Below are 25,561 nucleotides of genomic sequence, written 5' to 3'. Positions count from 1 at the left end.
TGTGTGGACTGTCGGTGAAATAAAGATATTATCCTTGGCTTGAATAGTAAAGTGTGGGTGTTTGGGGTAGATTTGGAGGATTGGAAGATAAGGAGTTTGGTTTTAATTGGCTTGAGGAGAAGCCGGGTATTAGATAGCCAGCTTTCAACTGAAGAGAAAGATTCTTGGGTGATCTGTTGGAGTTCTGTTAGAGTTGGGGCTGAGCAGATAAGGGTGGAATCATCTGCATACTGTATGAGGGAGGCATGTTTGGTGGCAGTGTGCAGGTTGTTGGTGAAAAGGGAGAAAAGTAGGGGGCTAAGGATGGTGCCTTGGGGAACCCTGAGAGTAATAGGGAGGCAAGGGGATAGACTGTTGTCCCTGATGACTGATTGCTGGTGGCCTTGTAGATAGCTGTGGAACCAGGTTTTGGCTGGTTTGGAGAAAGATAGGTCAGATAGAGCAGGGATTAGTAGATTGTGTGACACAATGTAAAAGGCTTTAGATAGATCCATAAATTCTCACATTTTGTATGTATGCCACCTCATATGTCTGCACCTATGTTTTATGCTTGTTTGTCTACCTCTGCTACCTTCCCTTTTCCCTCTATCCATTTCTTAACTATTCTGTTCTACCTACCCAACCATTATTCTTTGTTTTTTGAAAATTGTGTCTGCTACTTCAAAAGAAGATTGTCCTTTATTACCCTAGTTGTCTTACCTTATGACTGCTACTGGATGTTTATATTTTGCTTTCCCATATTCCTAGCTCTTCCTTTCCTCCACATTTCAATGAAGAACTGGGTGGGTACATTGCTGAGTTGACCCTCTGTAGGCTATATGAAGTATCATCTATGTGTTTTTTGTTGCATGCTTGGATGCATATGATGTGTCTCACCAGCCTACCCTGATAGTAGCATCAGCACAAAATGTCTACACCTGTCTATTTTGCTACTTTTCCAATGTGCCATCTTAATACTACTTTTCCACATAATTTAGCCCTTTTCACTTAGTGTGCAATTACTTGCAGGGTATCTAGGTGCTACATTGGCTATGCTGGCCCCTAATGCATATCCAATTTGCTTTGGAGCAATGAGCACTATTGGGTAAATGCCATTTAGCATTGAACAAGTATATAGTAAACAAATCCAATCTTTTTTTTTCCAGGTTGGAATTTGAAATTTCTAAGAGTGTATGAAAATCATTATTTTACTGGACCCTGGAATACAAGTTTCAACCTTGCATTAGATATAACCAATTCCAGACTCTAGATGCTATAAAAATGTAGGCATGCTCTCGAACTTCTTTGGGGCATTTAATCTTCCAGATATTTGGAAAACTGTGAGTGATACAAGTAAGCTTTATACTTTGCAAGCACCACTATAGCTGCAATGTCTTTAGATCACTGCCTAATTTCAGAATGTTTTTTGTCTCAGATGCATTAAGAGTAATTCAATATTATTTTGTTTTTAGAACTGTATTCCTTTTTTTTACTAGACGGAGATAAATCTTGGAGGATACTAGGTGACAAAATATAAGACTTATATGATATAAATTATAACCCTGATATTAATAAAGAAACATAGTATAGCTATCATTCTTCAAGATGAAGCTCAAGAAACAAGTGCAATTAGATCAAAACATTTACATTAAAATATTTTAATAGAATAAACAGCCGTTTCAAGAAAAAATATTTACAAATGTTAAATTTTCTTTGCACTGCTACATGTTGTACATTCACATTCAGTGAATGATCCTTCCTCAGGCATGTTTAATTGCTTCCTGACTCACTTCCTCAATGATTTGCAAATAAACACAAGAAGAAACACCTGACAGTTATTAACATCAACATTTAATATTCCTATGGAATTTCCACCAGCACCCAGTTCTTGCAATTACAATTTTCCTTATGCCTTTTTATAATTATCTATCCCAATTATACTGTAGTGGGTATTCAGTTATTTTCCAGTAATATCAATAATTAAACAAACAAGACATAGTTATAAATCAAAATTCCTTCCAAATCATATTGGTCATTCCAGCAATAACACAACTCATTCTCTGACTGGTTCCCTCTACATTTTCCAGGATAACTACTTAGAAATATACTTTTGTCAAAAGGACTTCTTATCAATATGACTTTCTTAAATTCTGTTTCATGATTTCATAAGTTTAGACAAGACAATTCATCATGAAGACCATTTGGAGCTTAGCCACTGCAATTCACACTTCTTACTCTGTGTATAATAGCCTGCAAAGACATTCCAGGTGTGTATCTACAGATCCCTGTCCACTCATTAAGGTTGACTTTAAAGCTGGATAAGCTGCTGCATTGCTTGATGTGGATTGTATTATAAGTTTTATGAATATGTAAGAAGTTGAGAAAAACTGAGTTATTTATAGTCTTGCAGTTCAACAAGAGGTTGTCTGTCACTCTAGAATTTATAAGAGATACAGTAAAGTGATAGGTGCTGTGTATAACTGCAGTCTTTTAGATACTCTGTATAACTGCAGGTGATTATGCCAGATAATTTTTTTTCTTGGTTAGGAAACATTCTGGTTTTGCATACTGGATAATTTGTTTAGATAAGTTAAGCGAAGGGATGAGAAATTAATGAGGGAATTATTTATAACTCTGGTGAGGCCAAAATTAGTGTATTGGGCCCTGATGTGGTACCCTGGAGGAAATGTCATTTCGATAAAATAAAGCAAAGAAAATTTATAAAGAGAATCAAACATTTAGGTGGAACGATAGATAGATAAACACTTAACGCTGTTTTCCCTGTCATACAGAAGATAAAGAGGTGATATGATAATGGTGCACAGATGCCTTTTTTATTTACTGGTGGTGTTGCCTTTGATGAGGGAGAATAGGTTAATTAAGAGTTTTGGAAAAAGAATATTGCAGGTAATTAGTTTTCAGAAAGGATGGTCAAAGTGTAAACAGCTTGCCTGAAGACATTGTGTGCCAGTTGGTAACAATTTTAAAATAAAATTGGCAACTCATTCTGGAGAACACTGGTGAGGTTTGATGGTGGGTAGAATAGAGCTGTGATGGCTCAGCACTGCCAACCAGTAATCAACGCGAATCCTCACCACTGGCATCTGTGGGGGGATGATCACTGGGAAGGTAACAGGTTGCATACACAGTATTTCTATATGCAGCTCTCTACATCAAGTGCAATTTTCCTTAAGAGCACGCAGAGACCACAGTCAGTCCCGGGCTGGTTTCTCCCTCTTTCTCCAGATCCCCCATAAGATTTATCACTGGCACAGCTATAGTGTTGAGATCTCAGCTGAGTGACCAAGCCAAGATCTCCATCACCCTCTCTGTCCAACCAATGCTTCATGTCCCTGTCCAAGTAGCTGACACATACACTCTTTGAGGTTTGATTTACACACACACACACACACACACACACACACACACACACACACACACACACACACACACACACACACACACACACACACACCTTGGAAAGGCTGGCACAGATTTATTAGCTATGCCCCCTTCTGCCCAGACTATAAGGTAGTTTTCATTGTCACCAGTCACTCCAGTCAGCTACCTTAAGGCTCTTCCAAGGCTACCCAATATACTGAGTGATATTAATATTAATACAAATGGTAGTTTGACCAAGAGCAAGGCTGTTAGGAGTAGGCCACACAGTGTCACCAAATAAATATGCAAGTATTCTCAAAACTTAAATATCTCTACACAGTTCAGCCACTCCAAAATGTTTAAATATATTTAATAATGAATAATAAAAGATCAAGACAATACTAAATATATATTCACAGTGACATCAGAGTTCAAAATCACAGGATAACATTGCAGTACAGGCTCACACAAATAAAGAAAAACAAAATCTAAACTAAGCTTCGCTATATTCCTGACTTTATCTGAGAGAGTTATTATACCGTAATAACTTAGTTAGAGCAAGTTAGAGGGTGTGGTGAATGGTTCTTTTTGTTGTCAGGTTCAAGATAGAATGCAGAGTGCTCTGTCTCACTAAGAGACTTCTCAAAATAAAATCTAAACTATTACTGCTGGGCTAGCTTGCAGAATGACATAATTGCTGGTCATCCGACTTCTAGCTCCCAGGCAAAACCCCCATTGCTAGAAGCTGGCAGCATTTAGCATCTACCTGTAAAAATATACAGACAAGGGCTTTTGCTCAGATCTTTGGCAGATGTGGGAAGTGATAAAACAATTGTATTCCTTCATGTTTCCAAAGTAGCAATTAGTTCACTCCAAAGACGATACAGAAAGCTTCCTAGTACAGACTTTGTGTCTCTAGCTGCATTGAAAAGTTGAGAGATAACCTATTTATGGTGTAGCCTATAAAGTGAATTAATTTCAAATATTTTTCTAAAGTTTGCTGGACTGAGGTTAACCCTCCATTTTCCTCAATTAACAGATACATTTAAACAGTTACAATAGTGCATGTACATTTCTGTTCTCTTCCAGTAGGGCACACTCTGGATACATTTTAACCACAAGCACTTCACAAATAACTTTCAACACAAGCATCTGTACAGACCAGTTTGATATACACATGACATACAGTTCTAATACATTTGTAACACAAACATCTTGTACAAATCATTTTGATATTCAGCAATGACATATAATTATATACAAAATTCCAGTTAGCTGTGCTGCCAGTGCCTCCTTTTATCACACTTCTGAAGACGCAGTCTAGTTTTTCAAGTGACCCTTGAAAAAAGTTGCTTGAGAAGGATGAGCCTATTACCCCATACCCTTTCTTGAGATCTCTGCTGCCTTTGCATTGCTGACCCCATTACAGTATTGCACTGTCATCATATGCCTGTAACCATAGGCTCCACCATAGTAATTTGTCAGGGTTTATATTAGAACATCGAAGTATTATTACATCAAATGTTCTAATATCGAACCACTTCACTCGAAACACCACAACATCGAACACTCAGAACAGCAAATTTTTTCCCAGGGAAAGAATTTGCTGTTCCAACAAACATACACACAACACAAGCACACCAAAATACATAATCCACACACATACACTTCACAAAACCCTACACTAAACCATACATACACTACTAGCTATCCACTTACCTTAACCCAAACCTAACCCTAAGGTCCATAACTACCCCACACTCACCTTACTCGCTCCCTAACCCTAAAGTCCCTAGCACACACTCACCTTACCCACTCTCTAACCCTAAAGTCCCTATCGCACACTCACCTTACCCGCTCCCTAACCCTAAGCTCCCTACCGCACACTCACCTTCGTTCACACACTTACCTTAACCCGGTCCATAACCTTCGCTCCACAGTCGAGGAAATAGCGAAGCTGCAGAAACGGCTCACCGAATACTTTCCCTAGGAAAGTATTCGATATTCTATAGGTTCGCTATATTCAGTGTTCGATGCAAAGGGTTTGATATTAGTACATTCAAAGTAGTAATACTTTGATGTACCAATATAAACCCATTTGGCATTTTGCTGGCTGGTTCCCTGTAGCCATAGACCCCTCAGACTCTTCCTGCCTCCTACTGCAAATACTCAGCACAAGGGTGTTGCTGTCATGGTAAGGTTTCATGGTGTTAACACGGTACAGTTTGTGTCCCTGCCTCCTGCCTAGCTGTTCTACCATGTAGTTAACATCATTGACCTTCCTTACCACTTTGAAGGGTCCCTCCAAATCTAAGTGCAGCTTGTTGTGTCTAACAAGAATGAGAACCATAGCTTGCTGTCCCACAGCATACTCTCTGGGTCGAGCATTCCTGTCATAACTGACCTTTTTCTGCTGTTGGGCTCCTGCCAGGTTATCCTGGGCCAAGCCCATGGGTTCCCTGAGCCTTGTCCTGAGGTTTATGACATATACCACAACAGACTCCATATACTTTTTACACTCACCCTCCCACTCATCATGAATCAAATCTGGAAGTCCCCTCACCCTGTGCCCATACAGTAACTCAAAAGGTGAGAGACCTCTAGATTTTTGGGGCACCTCTCTGAAAGCAAACAGCAAATGGGGCATATATTTGTCCCACTCTCTCTTAAACTGGTCTGCAAATACCCGTAGCATGGTCTTTAGTGTAGAGTGTAAGCTCTCTACAACATAATTTTTCTGGGGATGGCAGGGGGTGGTCATTAGGTGCTTTGCCCCACAGTGCTTCCACAGACAAGCCAGCAGTTCTGACATGAAATTGTCATCTCTGCCAGTCAGTATTTCTTTTGGGAAACCCACCCTGCTGAAAATCTCAACAAAGCATTTGCCACATTTTCTGCCTCAATGGAGGACAGGGGCACCACATCAGGGTACCTGGTAGCATAATCTACTACCACTAGGGTATACTTCTTCCCTGTGAAACTTGGGGTACTCAGAGGCACCACAATATCCATAGCTACCTTCTGAAATGGCTCCTCAGGCACAGACAAAGGCATCAAAAGAGCTTTGACCTTGTCTCCTGCCTTGCCTACATTTTAGCACTGCTCACAGGACAGTACCCTGTTACATCCCTGTAAATCTCAGGTCAATAAAAGTTCTACATAATATGTCTCTCGGTACGCTTTATGCCCATATGATCTGCAAACAGCATGTCATGGGCTATGGCTAGAAGTGCCAGACAGTAGGATCTGGGCACTGCCATCTGCTGCATTCTCTCACCCTCTAGTCCTCCTTCAGGGGTCTACTCTCTGTACAGTAACCCTTTGTTCCAGTATATAGATTCCCTGTTTTCTTGAGAATCAGGTGCCTCCCTAGCTACCTTCCTCAAGCCTTGTAATGTAGGGTCTGAAAGCTGAGCCTGTGTCAACTCTCTTTTTTGTAACCATTTCCAGCTCACCTTCCACAGGAAGTCTGGTATCCTCTGATAGTGGTGTCTCACTGTCAGCCTGGGTACTACTACTCACCTCTGCCCTTGCTGTCAGTCTGTCCATGGGAACATCAGTACCCACTAGCAGCTGTGTCTCACCTTCAGTCTCACTGCTATAGGTTAGCTCCTTCCCTCAAGTAGCCATCTCACTAGTCCTGGCTTCAAGTGTGTGGTCTGTCTATGTCCCCTCCAGGCTACCAGACATACATGCCTGTTTCCAAGCCTGACTGCATGTCACTGCATGTACACGAGGTACTGCAATATCAAAATCATTCCCTATCAGGACATCTGCAGGGATATCCTCAAACACATCTACTCTCTTGCTTCGTTTTCCACCTTCCTAGTCAAGGTGAACACTTGACAAAGGTATTTGGAATGTGAGTCCTTCCTAAAGCTCTGACTGGAGTAGACTGCCCAAGCAAGTAGTGCTCCTGTTTAATCATTGCAGGCTTCACAAAGGTTAAGTCAGAGACTATGTCTCTCTCAGCAGTGGCCTGTTTCCCATCTACTAAGATAGGATATAGTTTCTTGTAGTAGTTTGGTACCCTTGTTGTCTCCAGACAACTTACCATTTGCATTCTGTCATTCCCACTTACTGGCTCCCCCACCTTTTGTTCCTCACCTTGCCTCAGTGGACATCTATATGCTACATGGCCATACTGGTTACATTTAAAACATTTAACCCATGATCCTGGCCTTGTACCTGAACTAGTGGCTTCCCCTGTTATTGGCTGACTCTGTTGGGGTGGTTTAGGCTACCCACCATGGGTACCCTTATACCCATGTGCAGCACTGGGTATCCCTTTCCTGTTCAGTGATGCCCTGCTTACTAGATATGTGTCCTTTTTTCCCCAACTCATCTGGTGTTGCATTTTTTTTATCTGCCAACCAGATCCTCATTGCCTCAGGCAAAATGCTAAGGGCTTGTTCCCTCACCAAAATGGTCTGACAGCCTTTCAAAAGTGGTAATCTGACACCCACTCACCCACCTATGAAAATAAGTTCTTAACGCGGCAATAAAATAACACATACTTTCATCTGTCTTGCATCTATGCTCGCAAAACTTTTTTTCTGTAAGTTTCAGGTGTTAACCTAAAATACTCTAATAAACATTTCTTTACTTGGTTGTAGTCTACACAATCATTATCAGGCAATTTAGAAACAGCAGTTATAGCTTTACCATGGAGAAAGGAGGCCAGTAACCATACTTAGAGCCTTTGGTCAATATTATACTGTTTACAAACCCTTTCAAACATATTAATAAAACTATCACAATTATCACTCTCAGTAAATTGTGGAAGGAATTTACAGACCTTTATGGCTTCTAGGGTTCAGTTATTCCCTTCTCCATTACCTTAATGACCTTGGTGAAAAGTCAGCATCTCCTTTTCATGTTGCCTGTGCCTCTCATTTTCTTCAGTCTCCAAACATCTCAGTCTCTCATTATCTTCAGCCTCCAAATGCGCCAGTCTCTCTGCTGATGCTATTGTCAAATGTTTGGCCTCCATTTCAAGTCTCTTTAACTTCAGATGGATTTTTAACTCCACTGAGGAAAAGCTGAGCTGTACATTTTCTGGGAGCTGTACATCCCTAAGGCCAGTCTGGTTGTCTTCCTGGTTGCTGGTCTGTGCTGCAGCTGTGGTTAAGGCTGCAAGCATTTCTGCTTTAATCAGGTTGGCATGCACCAGTCCTTTGGCTTGGCACATCTCAGCCAACTGACTCTTTGTCAGCTTGCCATAATCCTCTGCTGACATCCTTGCCTGCTCTCCCTAACTAAGCTAACAAAAAATAGATAAAACTATTCTGATATGAAACTCTGAATGTCTACCATGTGGCTGCTTGAGAGTGCAAGCACCTTTTTTAGCGACCACTGTTTACAGGCTATATGAGTTCAATATCCACACCACTGAATCCCAATATGTGATGTAGTGATCCCACCACTGCCAGCCAATAAATATACAATTTGGATATCCCACCACTGTAAACCAGTTAATATGTGATGACCCACCCTTGCCAAACAGTAATCAAGGAACCCCTATCCTCATCACTGGACCCTGTTGGGGGATGTTTACTGGGAGGATAACAGGTACACACAGTATTTCCAGATGCAGCTCTCTACATCAAGTGCAATTTCCCTTAAGAGCACACAGAGAACACAGTCAGTTCAGGGCTGGTTTCTACCTCTTTCTCCAGATCCCCAGTAATTGGCACAGCTATAGAGTTGAGATCTCCGCTGAGTGACTGAGCCAAGACCTCTGTCCAACCAATGCTTTATGTCCCTGCCCAAGTAGCTTACACACACACTCTTTGAGGTTTGATTTACACACACACACACACACACACACACACACACACACACACACACACACACACACACACACACAAAAGTACACGCACTTTGGAAAGGCTGGCACAGGTTTACTAGCTATGCCCCTTCTGCTCAGATTGTAAGATAGTTTTCACTGTCAACAGTCACTGCTGCCAGCTACCTTAAGGCTCTTCCAAGAGTACCCAATATACTGACTGATAATATTAATACAAATGGTAGTTCAACCAAAAGCAAGGTTGTTAGGAGTCGCCCACACAGTGTCACCAAATAAATATGTAAGTACTCTCAAAACTTAAATATCTCTGCACAGATCAGCCACACTGAAAGGTTTAAATATATTTTTAATAATAAACAATAAAAGAACAAGACAATATTAAATACATATTCACAGTGATATCAGAGTTCAAAATCACAGGAAATATTTAAAATAACATTGCAGTACAGGCTCACACATATAAAGAAAAAAATCTAAACTAAGCTTTGTTATATTCCTGACTGTATCTAAGAGAGTTACTAAACCATAATAACTTACTTAGAGCAAGGCAGAGGATGTGGTGAATGGTTCTTGTTGTTGTCAGGTCCAAGACAGAATGCAGAATGCTCTGTCTCACTAAGAGACTTCTCATAATAATATCTAAAATATTACTGCTGGGCTAGCTTGCAGAATAACACAATTTTTGGTCATCTGATTTCTAGTTCCCAGGCAAAACCCCCATTGCTAGAAGGTGGCAGTATTTAGCATCTGCCTAAAATAATATACAGACAAGGGCTTTTACTCAGATTTTTAGCAGATGCTGGTAGTGGTAAAACCATTGGATTCCTTCATGCTTCTAAAGTAGCAATTGGCTCACTCCAAAGACAATACATTAATTTCCTAGTACAGACTTTGTGTCTCTAGCTGCATTGAAAACTTGAGAAATAACCTCTTTATGGCATAGCCTATAAAGCGATTTAATTTCAAATATGTTTCTAAAGTTTGCTGGACTGAGCTCAACTCTTCGGTTTCCCCTGTTAACATATACATTTAAACAGTTACAATAGTGCATGTACATTTCTGTTCTCTTCCAGTAGGGCACACTGTGGATACATCTTAACCACAAGCACTTTACAAATATCTTTTCAACATAAACCTCTGTGCAGAACACTTTGATATACACATGACATGCAGTTTTAATGCATTTGTAACACAAGCATCTTGCATAAATCATTTAGATATTCACATGACATATAATTATTTACAAAATTTCAGCTATCTGTGCTGGCAATGCCTCATTTTGTTACAAGAACAATAATACTGCACCTTGCCTATAAGTCTTTCTCATCTTTGTCTAAATGGCAAACAGAAGACTATTTTGTACTATCCGCCAGATTAACAAAAACAGGGGGAGCAATAATTTAATATAGAAATGAATTGATCTAGCCCAAAAAATATACTAATAATAATTGATATGTGGCTGTCAAAAATGGGTCACTGTCAATGAGTGGTCCCTAATGATGTTATTGTCAATGACAGTTTATCATTTATGCAGCTGGTTTAGGAATACTTGTTTTCAAAAGAGTACAATACTGCATTTTATGCAGTGAGCTTGAGTCCATGGTCTCGACCACAGGAATGTGTGTGGGTATGTGTGTGCGTGTTTGTTAGGTGGTGTTTCAGGATATGGGTATCAGCTGATGAATTAATGATGGTACTGATTTACAGTCATCTGGAAACTTAGGCAGACCCCCTTGATGTCAGTTTGGCCATCAGTATAGTAAATGCTTTGGAGAAATAGACCTATGAGGACCATTCCTTTAATGACAAGACTTTGACAGGAAAGAGTGCTACCAAGTTGAATTTATAGGATTTGTCTGTGAACCGGATAGATATCCAGAGGTTACACATGGGTTAACATTCAAGTAGTTTAGTTTCTTAATACTACCAGAGTATTAAATGATAACACGGTCCTTATATAGGTAGGCAGTATGTGTGCTATTCTGACATTACCCAGAGCCTCAGTTACTTTCTTAAAGAAGTTTACCAGCTATACTATGCAGGACCTACCTTTCACAAAGTTAGATTGGTTTGGGTCAAGAGACTGTAAGTTGTCAATGTCACTGAGCATGAGTTCCATAATAATACATTCCATTAATTTACAAATGATACTGGTAAGACTTATTTGTCTATAATTTCCAGGGTCAGTTTAAGGGCTTCGCTTTTGTAGATGCAAACCTCTCAACTGTCCTTGTTTTAGATTTTTAGGTCTTATTAACACCTGTACACAATGTCCCTACTTTTAAAGGTTTGCCCCTATTTTTAGGCTTGATTTACCCCTACAAACAATTTTATGAATCCCCCTCATCACACATGATTTTTGAAGCTAACACACAAAAAACACTACATGACCAAAGAAAGAGGTCATACCTTGTACATCTCTCTTTTTCACATGCAAAAATAAATGACCTTCTTTAGTAGAATTTTGCAGTACAGTTCATTAAGGTCAACAAACTTTATGCTCTTTATTTAATAATGCGCTTATATTTTTCTGTCATTTATGTTACTCTGGGTAGTATTTCCCATTCGTAATGGTAGCAGGAAGAGTTAAGTTCTATTTCATATGCAAATGTTATGCTAATTAGATGTCCAGATTTTTGTCCAGATGAATCTACATTTCAAGGGCTTTTGTGTCTTTTTAATGTCTGCAGATTGAGAGGTATGTGTAGATGCACTATTGTGGTCATTCTCCATGCCTTTGATACATATCCCATAGAGAAGTTAAGGCTGAATAGGTTTAAAAGTGAGTCAATTAATCTGAGATTAGAGCTGCCTTGGAGACAGTCTATTACCTTGTAAAGACCCATAAACCTAGAGTTTTGGTTTTGACGTGATCATTTGGGACCTGCTCAGAAGTGACTTTAGGAGGTAATAGGAGCTGAGTAGCAAAGGGATGAGAAAGTAAGAAGACAAAGTTGGAAATTACTTTATCATTTGCTATAATGGTGATGTCCTTAGCATCAAAGTTGGTGGTATCATTACAGACCAGTTCAGTGCACCATTGAGTAGTACTGATAAGATGCCAAACATAGTTAAAATGTTTTATGATTTTGTTTACAGTCAGTGGTAATATCTAATTTGTACTTGTCTTTACGCTTTTTGATTTTTTTTTGTTTGTCAGTCTATTTTACTGTTGCTTACAGAATGAGAGGAATATGAGTTTACTCCTTAATACAAGAGGTTGTTGTAGTGTTAATTGATACTGAGGTCCTTAAATCATAATAATTGTAACAGATGGGGGACAGATGCTTCGATGCCATAGTTAAGGTATGAGTAAATGTCTGTGGTATAAGTGACTGCTTTTGCTATAGATTCCACAGGGGGCTGTTAAATTTCTTCAGGTCATCTGAGAGTGCTAGATTTCCTGACCTTGAAGTCTGATGCTGTGATTTTTAATGTCTGATGTTGAGAGGTATGGTGATAACTGCAAGGGTAGATAGCAAAATGGTTCTTCTAGGGAGTAGATGCAGGCACGTTCTTCATGTTGATCAGACGTGATAACCATTACACGACAGAGTCAGAATCTTGCTAGTGGTTTCACTATACCCCCATACACATACAATTGCAAAATGATTTATGAGTTTGAGATGAGCAGTCAAATTTGATGGCCTTTTATTACATCTATTGCGATCTGGATCATCTAGACTAATCGGCTCATACAATTCGTCTTCCTGCTCACTGGCTTTCTTCATAGAAATTATCATGGTGATTTTGAAAGATGAGCTCCAACCTCATGAGCCAACTGACACAAAATGACCTCCAACCTCATGAGCAAACTACAAGAAATATTTCATCGTTTCTCTTTGTTTCAGTGATTTATCTATACTCATCTACCATCAATCTCACATCATTAATTGTTGGCATGAATACATGGTGGAGTAATTTTAACAAGTCTGTTAGCCCTATATGTTGAACCACATTACCCAGGCCTTCATAATCCATTTACTATAGTCCTGCAGTCTATATTTTTGCTGTATGTATGCCCTTTACAATAGTCCTTATTCAATTTCAGATAAGGGTATTTCCATTTTTATATCAATCCAGTGTTTTAGACCTCTGTCTTCTGATATCCTCAATATAGGTTCCCAGAAAGTGGTTCCTGTCTATTTAATAAATTATACATAAACATTACAGCTTGCTTTAGCATACATGGTTGCTCAAATTGTCTCTGGTATTTTCATTTCTATCCTGTTTTCTCAACAACAACCTTACCATATATTTCTGCATCTTAAGGTCATCCTGATAAGAAATGCATCCCCTTAACCTCTACAACATCATAATATAAGTCAGAATCAAAATAATTTATTCCACCCTGTTCTTTTGGAATATTAACTTATCCCATGCAGCCCTATTTTTGTTTCCTTCCCAGGTAGTTGGAAATTACAGTTCTTTCTGATTTCAAAAAGTCTCCAGTTCCTCTGCAAGGAACACTTAGAAATATGGGGACCTTAAAAAGTATCAATGGCAATTTGCTGAATGGAAAATAGTATAAAGTAATATCAATAAAAGCCACTTTCATCAGATGTTAACTTGTTACTTTTCCCAACTGCTGAGCAATAACAGAGCTAATATATAAAAAAATGTAGGGGGGGGGGGTGTGGGGTGAGAGTTGAAGAGATGGAGAGGGTCTTCTACCACTTCTGAGTGCAAAGAGAATTTGCTTCCCGGAAAAAATAGCTTTGTGATTTGCTGAAAATAGCTTTCAGTGGTATTGTTTTGCATTATTTCTCTTTAGAGACGTTGCCATAAATGAATCATCATGAGCCATGCAATACATACAAAATCAGTAGCAAAACAAAAATGATATAACATTTGTATCTTCTGATCGATATAGGTTAGGGTTAGCACAGAAAAGTAAGCTGATGCAGGGAGGGCACAGCCTCTATCCCTATACATTATGATATGTTATTAAAAACCCTTTCCCTAACACAACACATGATTTCAATTTTGTAGTTGTATGATACAACATGGTTTCCTTGTGATTTAATATTATCAGTTTCCAGTTTTTGTGCTTTTGTTTTTGTTTTAGATATTTTGAGGTTTGATATTTTTAGTTTACATTTTATCATTAACTATATATAAATAAATATATATATATATATATATATATATATATATATATATATATATATATATATATATATGTGTGTGTGTGTGTGTGTGTGTGTGTGCACACACACACACACACACACACACACACACACACACACACACACACACACACACACACACACACATATATGTATGTATTACCTATTTGAAATTTGAAATCTCTGTATAAATCTCATTGACTAATATGTAAAACTGTGTAAAACTTATTAAAGCTAAAAACTGAAGTAAGCCACATGACTCATATATAGACCCTGTTATACCTTTCCATCCAGAGAAAAAATACTATTCTAGGTCATCATCAAAGTTCTACCACACAGATCTTAGTCTACTCCCCATATGCATTGCAATTCCCTCCTAGGATGCTGTCATACTCTTCATGATCTCCCAAAATTCCTTTTGCATAGTCTTAGAAGAGGCACACATGCAGCAAACTGCCTCTATAGAAGCACCCAAATAAACTTTAAATGTCATCTAACAGCAATGAACAACTAGTGAATAAATTTCCAAATGTGAATAAGTAATGTTTTGAAATCAGTAAAATAATTCCTCTTTTCCTAGCTTTCCTAAATGAGAAATCTGCTCTCCATGCCTAGTAACTTTTCTTTAACAAATCATGTTTCTCATCTTCTATGTATGCCTTTCACAAAGCTAACATCTAGGAGTTAATTCTTCTTGAATGTGTAAAAATTGTGTTTTTTCTTGACAGGAATAAGTATATCATTCTCATTCCAAGTTCAGATTACATGCTATAAACTTTAAGTTGAACATATTTGTGACCCTTACTGCAACACACATTGATATATTTGTCACTGTTGTTGTTTATGGTCCCCTTTTGTCACTCCTAATGGACACCATTCATTTCTTTATTACACTTTGGGTAGTTGTATAGAATGAATGAGATGCTACCAAACAGAATAACTTTCTTTTGAAAAGAAAGTTAAGATATTTCACCTAGCATTACAGGCAAACATTACTTGCTGTGTATTGTTTTAGTCACACCCTCTTGTTATCAAAGTATTCTGCAAGTATAAAGCAAACATTTCTTATCTATTAGCACGTTTCAAATCCATGCATTATCTCAACTAATTTTGCATAATCTGTCGTTATTAGTCCACAGCTGCATTTATCATATCACAAGCCAGACATTGTTAAAAGGCATTCTACTATATCTTATCTTTCTTTAATGTTCATTATTTGTGCAGAGCACATCTTTGGTAAGAGATGATCTACCCCCATTCCATAGTAAACTTTTTTATTGAGTAACAGATATCCTAAATAGTAACAGATGATAATGTATATTTCTACCACAGCCAGGTAGGCCAGCTAATCAAAACTAATATCACATTGCTGTATAGGATAATAAAGAATACTTTTGACCAGAAACAAAATAAAATAAAATGAATAGCAATGACATAGTACTATGATGTGCTAAAATAGTTGAGGACGTGAGGAACAAATATACATTGAGAACACTTATAAAAAATTCTCAGTAATGATGCTACCCAATAGTCTGGAAAGCAAGGTAGTGCCCACTTAAACTTTATTCAATGCTCAAACTTTAAAGTAAAAATTGAAACATCCTGGCTCTTTCCTACTTGGCACTTTGTACATATCTTACTCAGCTTAATGCTTATTGCTGTCCAGATACTAAATGACCCAAGATGTTTATTTGGAAAAGCAATTATTACTATTATCAACTACTTTATCCAACCTGCTACAGTCCAGCATTTTATGTAACCCTTCCACTGACAACTCTTCTCTGGTTTTCCAAAAGGATACGTCCTATAACCTCTTAACTTCTTTTACCTGACATAGACATAAAATCCCTTAATGAACAGCCTTGTCAAGTGTGCTACACAGTAGCATCTAACAATCAAACTTGCACTGCAACGCTGCTGTTAAGACTAATGTACAGAATTGAGTAAGTTCTATCCAAAGTATCCGTACTTTGTGATATTCCCAAAATGTATGGAATAGTTAAGCAGGTTTACAGCACAAGCCACACATCTTTCCTCATTTATGTAGCCAGTGTCACTAGACTTAACTTTTGCTCAACATAAATAACTTTCAAATAGTGCTTACGTAACCTTGGAGTTGCCCTTAAGAATTTAGTAACTTCAGTTGCCAATTTAGTAGCTTCAACACCCTGAATTCTAATTCATCCTTATATTAATAAGCATAATTACTAAAACGTGAGATTACTTCTTAATGATATGTATCACTGAAATCAGCTAAAAGTATTTGGCTTTTAGTAACTCATATTTTTGAAGGATCATGCCTGCAGTTAACTCAAAATGTCTTTAATCTTCAGGTCAAAATTCTGTTTCAGGGTGTAAAAAATGACAAAAACTAAAATATCTGTCAACAACTTGAATCATTTGGTGCTTCAAATGTACCATCATTTTGATCCATGTGTGCCACCATAAGGCCATGTGCCAACTTTGAGGTCTGAATGTCCCCCATAATGGGAGATTACGGTCATGGGAGGGATAATCCCTCCAACTTGTTATAAAACCATTCCATAGTAAACATTTTAACTTGTGCATAATTGTGTTACCCCTTTTCATAGTGTGGCATGAACTTTTGACAGTTTATCACTGACATAACTATTTTCGTTGCAAAGTTTAAACTTCTAGGAATGTATGTGTTCTATCTGGTTTGTGACAGGAAATTCAGTTTAATTTTACACAATATGAGTGCTAAAACAGTTTTCACATTCCGCCACAAAAACTATATGGCATCATCCCACATTCCAAGAACATTCAGTAGGTGAACTGGACACTCCAAATTGACCATAGATGTGAATGTGTGTGTGAGTGTATGGTGTGGAAGAACTGCTGTGGCACAGCTAGCCACCTGCTGGTGTAAACCTTGGCCTTAGATGATGGTCACTGTTGAAGTGACACCCCAACTCCATGTGTAAAAATGGGAGTAAGGGGTTGTGGATGGATGGATGGATGGAATTTAGAATTCTCCCTTAATGGAATTGTTTTCATTATTTGGTTTGATGTCTGAAATCTTTGAGGCTTAGATCCAGAAAGGATCTAAAAAGGGCTTTAGGCCAGCTTATTTTCAAAGCTAATTAAAATCATATTTTGATACATATCCATTCTTACTGTAAAACTTTCGAGATGCAGATTTTCTGTTCTACATGCACTACACAATTAAATAGCAGTCCCACTTTAGTATAGGAGAAGGCAAAATCTTTCACATTCATCATATGAGATAAACTATCTTATTTGCTATAGCAATTTGCAAATGGTCAAACACTGTGAAATTAGTGATTCAGGAATGTGTGAATAAGGCATGTATTTGGACCTTGCATGTGTGGTCTCTGTGTAGCTATTTATTACTAAGTGTTTCCGCTGAAAGCTAATGAATTCAGTTGTTAATTTAATAGGGGGTTAACAGTGGCACTCATTCCTTAAAGTAAAACTATTGTGGCCTGAATATAATCATGAATCCTTAAAAAGTAAACAAAAAAAAAGTCATGGACATTCAGAAGCCATGTAGCTGAAACACTCAATGTCCTTAAGGAGTCATTTGCATACATTACATGGGCCTTCACTACAGGAGGTTTGAGGTATCACACAATGAAAACTTTATCTTGGCTGGGTTTTTCTTGCAGTTTTTTTTAGTAAAACTAAATGTCCTCTACAGCAAAATAAATTTACCAAAATGACAGACTGGATTATCTACCTGAAAAACAATTTTATTAATACCCCAGTTAAAACCTTCAGAGGAGTTAAATAAAAAAGAAATTGTACATCACACAACCAGAAATAAATTTAACCACTGTAAAACACATAATTAATTTAAATAAGTTACACAGTTACTCCCTTAAAATACTTCCAATTATACTCAGTAGTTAAACTCATTTGTTTTAATGCCCCATATTTAAGAATTAATACTGATTCCTTAAATAATATTCCAAAGTAACTTCCTTACCCTGATAAAGTGTGTAAGACTAGAATATGGTATCATTTGCATTTTACCCATAATTTCATTAACAGTAACAGAGTTTTTGTCATAAAGGTTGTCTCCTAGTTGATGACTTTGATTGTATTCTATTGCATAATAACAAATGCAGGACATGGGAAACAATTTGTTCTGCTACTGAACCTGAAATAAATAAGAGCATATATGTACCAAGGAAACTTTATGCATAGGAATTGCTTAATATGATGTCACAGAGACATTAGCAACTTAGTTAACCTAATATGTTGCTCTGGTCTTGAAAGCAAGGAAACATGCAGTGCTACCAAAGCTTTAAAGATGAGAAATAATTATATTTCTCTTAACAAGTCCATATTGCAGATTATTAATTCAATTGTATAGGATAATATTTATTCTAATTTGCCCCAGTTTTAGCTAATTTCCCAGAAACAGGGGGACATCAATTGAATGGGTGGGCTGGAGTGTGAAGGGTATCCCTTATCTGGCAAGGTATATTTTACTCATAAGGAAATACATCAATATGAAATGCAGTTGTGTATGCTCACCACCCTTAACTACATATAGTAAAAGGATGCATACTTTTTAACTACTTCCATGTTTTGTTACTGAAACACATACTGTGATAACATTCCTAAGTTCTCTTTTTTGTTCAGTACTACTGTTTTAAAATGGAATTCTTCAAACTGTTATTGAAAAGTAATAAAGAAAATTATAACATTCCTAAATTCTCTTTCTTGTTCAATACGACTGTTTTAAAAGAGAATTCATAAAACGGTTATTGAAAAGTAATAAAGAAAATTAAGTTGAGAAACAAAACAATTGAAACAGTATCTATCTTATGCATTTGCATGCATGCAGACATGCATAATATGCCATTCTCTAATAGAAAATGCCAATAAATCTTCTGGCACAGGCACACACACACACACACACAAACACACACGCAGTCACACTCAGACACATAAATAATATGTCATTCTCTAATAAATGTCTATAAATATAACATCACATACACATGTGTGCGCACGCACACACACACACACACACACACAGACACACTCACACTCACACACACTCTAGTAATCACTGCATACAGGGTCTATATCATATGAGCGAATCGCACAAATTGCAAATGCTCATAATATCGAACATACCAGACCTCAAAGTACTTTTTCTGAGATTGCGGTACTATGAAGAATGGGATATTTGCCCTTTCCTCACTGTAGTGTGATCCAGGAGTTGGAATATATATTTAGCAAGGGGTGTGGAAGTTCGAGGTCTGGTATGTTTGATATTATGAGCGTTCACAATTTGTGCGATTCGCTCATATGATATAGACCCTGTATACAGCTGCTGAAGTGCAGCACAGCAGTGCAATAGCTGGTCCCACAGATTCTGTTGGGCAGCTGTAATAGTAGTGTCAACAACTACATTCCTTAATACAGCATGACTTTTTAATGGGGTAAACTCGGCCACTGGATCAAATCAAACACAAATGAGCAGATCTGTGCATGAATGGATAATAAAGAAAAGTCTTTCCAGTGTGTTTTCTGAAGGGTATAAATCATCCATGAATACATTGCTGAAATAATCAGTCTACACTATATGTAGCTGATTACCAAGCTGGACACAGTAAGAAGCATTGTAGTGGAATATGTAGCTGATTACCAAGCTGGGACACAGTAAGAAGCATTGCAGTGGAATATATAGCTGATTCCCAAGCTGGACACACTAAGGAGCATTGTAGTGAAATATGTAGCTGATTACCAAGCTGGACACACTAAGGAGCATTGTAGTGGAATATGTAGCTGATTCCTAAGCTGGACACACTAAGGAGCATTGTAGTGGAATATGTTGCTGATTACCAAGCTGGACACACTAAGGAGCATTGTAGTGGAATAGTGATGAATGCAGACAAGTAGAGCAAGAAAAGGTACAGAACCCTTATATGCACCATATGATTGGTAAACCAAACTGCCCTGCTATATACCCTCAGCAAAATGCACGTGGTCTTATATGTACAAAATCAGAAACCTGCTCATTGGTGCTATTCTATTTCCATTGCTGCATAAACAGAACCACTCACAAAATCATGTTTGAGTTGGTTTGTTATAATGTGCGACTGTGATTAAAGGCTAGAAATAACAACATTTCCATCATGCCGTACTGAACTCTTTAACAGAAGTGTTCATATTATCCCTTTTGCAAGGCAAGTTAAATGGAATAAAATTTATAAAATTTTATTTGCTATGAAAATGATGAAAGGTATAATGTCATGACTGCACATTCAATATAATGACTAAAGCCTACTTATTTATAACCTTCACACATTTTCAGTCTAAGCCTTTAAACATTTCTTCACATATGAATTTAGTTACATGTGTAATACAACTATAATTTGTAATAAACCCAATAGAGTGATTCATCTTCTTCACACAGAGCACATAAGTATGGAGTGTGGCAGACACTTACCACTGTCTGTGTTCTACAGACATAGGGTGTACAGTGTGCAATGTGATAGATGGCAGCCAATTCATGTGCACCACAGTCACAGGTTTTTACATTGTGCAGTGTGATAGATGGCAGCCAATCCCTGTGCACCACAGTCACAGGTTTTTACATTGTGCAGTGTGATAGATGGCAGCCAATCCCTGTGCACCACAGTCACAGGTTTTTACATTGTGCAGTGTGATAGAGGCAGCCAATCCTTGTGCACTGTGCAGTGTGACTAACACCAGTTAGTCCCTATGCATCACAGATGCAGGGTGCAAACTGTGTAATGTGACAGCCACCAGCAATCCTTGTGCACCACAGACACATAGTGCACTATGTGCAGGATAATCAATATGAAACACTCTCTGTGTACCACAGTCACTGGCTGCATAGTGTGAAATGTCTGTCCATCACTGACACAGAATGTAAGTGTGCAATGTGATAGATGCCAACCCCTCCAAAATGAACTCTTTTCACAGGATACACATTTTTCAGTATGACAGGCAACAGCAACTGTCTGTACACCAGATTTATGGAGTGCAGAGTATACAATGTGGTAAATTCTAACACACACACACACACACACACACACACACACACACACACACACACACACACACACACACTGCACAATGTGCAGTGTAATTGACACCAGACAGTTATTTTATACCACAGTTCTGTCAAGAGACATGCAGTGGTCCATTTCCAGTGAATGACTCACCAAACAGCCATTCGATATACCATTTATTTCATGGCGTGGCACTCTGATTGCTTAGTGTCTAACATAAACTTCTCTGTCTGAATCATGGCTCTGCCAGTACTTCAGGAAAGATATTCTTCATTATAGATTTGGCACAATGTATCAATAATACCTTTAAATCATATCCCAAGAGCAAATATTATGCATCATTTCAATTCAGCTATAATGAACTGATCAGAGACATTTAAGATGTTTAACTAAATATAGATTCTCTTTTACAGTGATACATTGCTTTTTGTCATCTTGTCTCTAGAAAGACACCACGGGCCTTAGGGAGACACTTCCTGGAAAGACACTTGAGAATAAATGTCTTATATCAGCTGTATAAACAATAGTACAGCACCTGGCAGTATAACTCACATTACTAGTATCTTGTTAAGATTCTCTGTTTTTCTTTTCACATTTTATTATGATTATAACTACTATTCAATAGTTTAATTAATGTTCACCTACAGAACGTTCACATTTAATGTTCACTATATAAAACAAGAAAAGCTAGGGTCACAGCCCTTCTAAAATTGTAAGTCATACAATTTTTTATTAGCAGCATTTGCTTTGTCATCTAATCATTGTGAAGTGAAAAAAATATACAGTATTAGTCCTGAGAATGGCCAACAATAGGTGACCCTGGACTAGAAAGATTCATTTTGCATTTTTTGACTACAAAAGAACTTAATTGGTTATGCTACATTCAGAAAATAGCTATTGACATATTTTAGTTACCATTACCTTAATGTGAATCCAGTGGATATTAGTGCAGATAACTTCATGACGACTTAACAGAACGTGACTTGAAATATTGTTTAATTGTTTGGAACCTACTAAAAAAAGAGAGAAAGTGACAGCGTTAGAAAATAATGTCTGTCTGTCTGTCTATTTATCTATCTGCCTATTTACTTTTCTATCTGCCTGCTTGCCTATCTATCTATCTATCTATCTATCTATCTATCTATCTATCTATCTATCTATCTATCTATCTTCCCAGATTTGTGAGACAGTGACAGCGTAATGTCCTGTAAGAGATGCAAAAGCATTTAACTGGAACTATCTGTTAAAGCATGTCATGTACCATTAGTCTAATGTACAATTATTAATTGCAGATAACCTTTAATTACTAAGCACAATGCCACTTGAAATACCCTTTGGCTTTCAGGAACCAAGAGAAAAGATTTAAAGATATAAAGAATGTCTGTCTCTCTGACTGTCTATCTATCTAGTTCTATATTTACATTATTTTTTCTGTCTGCCTATCTACCTATCTATACGTCATAGAATATGTGGAAGCCTTGTAGTCGCATGGCTTGTACTGTAAGGCTCGTTTTATGTAAAGTGGTAGAACCATGAGTCACAAAATATGTTTTGTAGACCTAGAGTGCAAGATGTTATTTATATATATTACGCAGAACCCTATATGTTCACGTTATCTGATGTTGTCTCTTAGTAATGGGATTTTTACTCAGTTATTCAGTTTTATTTTATGACCATAACATGCATAAAAATAGCAAATGCAAAACATGAGAATCTTGTCTTATTTTATATTTCTGTTCATTTATTTTTATTTCAAGAAAAATGCAGGTTATGTGAATAAATATCACTTATTTTGTGTACAGTTGGGTGCTGAATGCTGGACAAGTGCATTTACTGTATCTACTTAATATTTTTAATGGTTATTCACATTAGTTTGTCAAGAAATTAAATGCAAAATGAGTGATCATATAAATAATATTACTCATAATACAGAGAATGGCATTTTGAACATGTTTACGCTTGTAGTAACTTCATATATTGTTTTGATTAACTGTTATTTTCACTTGTCTTAAAAGTAATAAAAATGAAGCTTATATTTTTCTTTTTCATATTGGTTACATATAATACAACACATCTATTAAATAAAATATAATTTTTTAGATGTTTTTCTTTCTGTTGAGTAATATTGGTGCTTACAGTACAGAATTTATCTGACAAAATATATTAAGTACTAGTGCAGTAAATGCAAGTAATGTTGCTATACTAATAACCCACTGACTTAATGTTGTGAAAACTGTTGGAAAAAAGTTTTAGAACCTGAAGATGATCATGATAGGAGTAATATTTTTGATGATACTGATTAAGTGGTGATACAATTTGGATAAGTCTGGTAGAATTACAATGAGCAAAATGCTGTGCACTTTAGCACAGGTATATATTTCTATGAGTATTCATAAGCTCAGAGGTCCATGGGGAGTATTAAGCTAACTGCCCTAGGGGCCTTTTTAAGCTTAGCTGTGCTTTCCCCTCATGTATTTGACATGATTTGATACCCTTGGTAGTTTTCTAAGGGTAGAATTTAGTCTTGGATAAAGAGTATCCAATTATTTAAAGGCTGCCTTTGTCCATAAGACACATAGGTGCTAAACCAGCAGTAAATCTGTGATTTCCCCATCCAGTGGTCTGAGTTACTCTTGGCTCTGTTTAGGGAAGAACAATGCTTCACATGAATGAGAAGCCTGGTCTAAAGGAGAGATAATCTCTGAACATATACCAGTCCCTCCACCATGTACTGTTTGTAATGCAGAACAAGTTTAAGACCCTAGATCAGGTATTTCTGATGTTATTATTTTTGTGAATGTACAAGAAGGACCATCAGAGTGGGACCAGAGCATGTTTTGTAGGCCAGGCATAGATTGCCTTGCAGCTGCCTACAGTAGACCAAATACAGGGGTAGTGCTTTGAGGAAGTCCATGTAGGACATGATGTTTATGCTCTGCCTGGTCAGATATGGTTCCATGCCATTTGATCAAAAGCCAAAAATGTCACAAACACAAAATATTGAAAATGGAATTACCATTTCTCCACTCGTGCCTGATCCTGGAGTTGGTATATATATTTAACAGGGGTTGTGAAGGCATGGGGGAGTGCAGTGGGTCTTACCTCTAGCAGGAAATAGATTTTTAATATTCGGTGTTTTCAATGAAATGACTTAGAACTGGTATGATATATACCAAAATGTACATTGTACTCAATGACTGGCTGGATGAGGACAAGTGCAGAGGAACAATAACATCCTTGGACCTAGATGATATACCCTTGTTAATAAGTTGAGCTAGGGAGAATGATGTTTTCATCAATGCAGACACATGATAGTCAAAGGCCAGGTTGCTGTCTGCCTATATTCACAGATTCCTCACCACTGGGTCTGTTCTTAGGAGTGTATTATGAATGTGGCAATTTCCAGGAGACTCTGTCTTTCCAAAGGATAGAGTTATGCATTTCCTTATATTGAGTTTTAGGCCATGCCTCTGGTACTAGTTATTTGTCTGTGTCCGGATTTCTTGAATGATATTTGTGTTTTTAGAGGATTCAGTGACTTGTACCTAGTTTGCAGTCAGATAGAGGGCCTTGATTTCAGAGAAGTAGATGCCAAATAGAACAGACTCCACTACTGACCCCTGAAAGAATTGGACGTTTTGTGGTGGTAGCCTCCCCTATGCTAACTTCTTGAGTCTTATCTATGAGCCAGCTAGTTATCCATTCCTGTGGCATATGGATTTATGCCTGATTTACTGAGTTTATCTACAATACCTGAGTGAGGTATTATTTTGACTGCCTTCTCCAGGTTGAGGTGATTCAGTGTCCTCTTAATGAGACTCACTGAATTAAGAATTACATTTTCAATAGTAAAATTATTGAGAAAGTCCTTAAATTAACCACACTACATTTAACACTGCCAGTAAATATTTCAGAACATAATTTTTTAGGCTACTGTACTCTGGCACCCTCAATGCCACTCCAAATTCAGTCTTTAAATATACAAAATCTGAAGTCACATAATGTTGTAGTTAAAAAAAATGTATGTTCTGGCATTAGATGTAATTCATGAAGTAATTGAGGATGTATGGAAAACCATTCATCACAAAACTCACAAAGCTAATTCACCTAAAGGTGCAGTAGAAGATATTTAGTATGTCACACAGGTAACTCCTATATATTAGTGTGTGTGTGTGTGTGTGTGTGTGTGTGTGTGTGTGTGTGTGTGTGTGTGTGTGTGTGTG

At 37.5% G+C, this 25,561-nt stretch overlaps 1 protein-coding gene across 10 annotated transcripts in view; it reads left to right on the top strand.

The window, feature by feature from the left end:
• LOC122795548 (muscular LMNA interacting protein) overlaps positions 1-25,561 on the top strand; it is a 2,709,240-nt gene that overhangs the window by 1,971,339 nt on the left and 712,340 nt on the right. The gene's annotated exons all lie outside the window — the stretch shown is intronic.

This window comes from Protopterus annectens, chromosome 2.part2, assembly GCF_019279795.1.
Source record: "Protopterus annectens isolate FY-2018-M chromosome 2.part2, PAN1.0, whole genome shotgun sequence".
In the NCBI taxonomy this organism is placed as follows: Eukaryota; Metazoa; Chordata; order Ceratodontiformes; family Protopteridae; genus Protopterus; species Protopterus annectens.
This window is presented reverse-complemented; position numbering and strand designations above follow the sequence as displayed.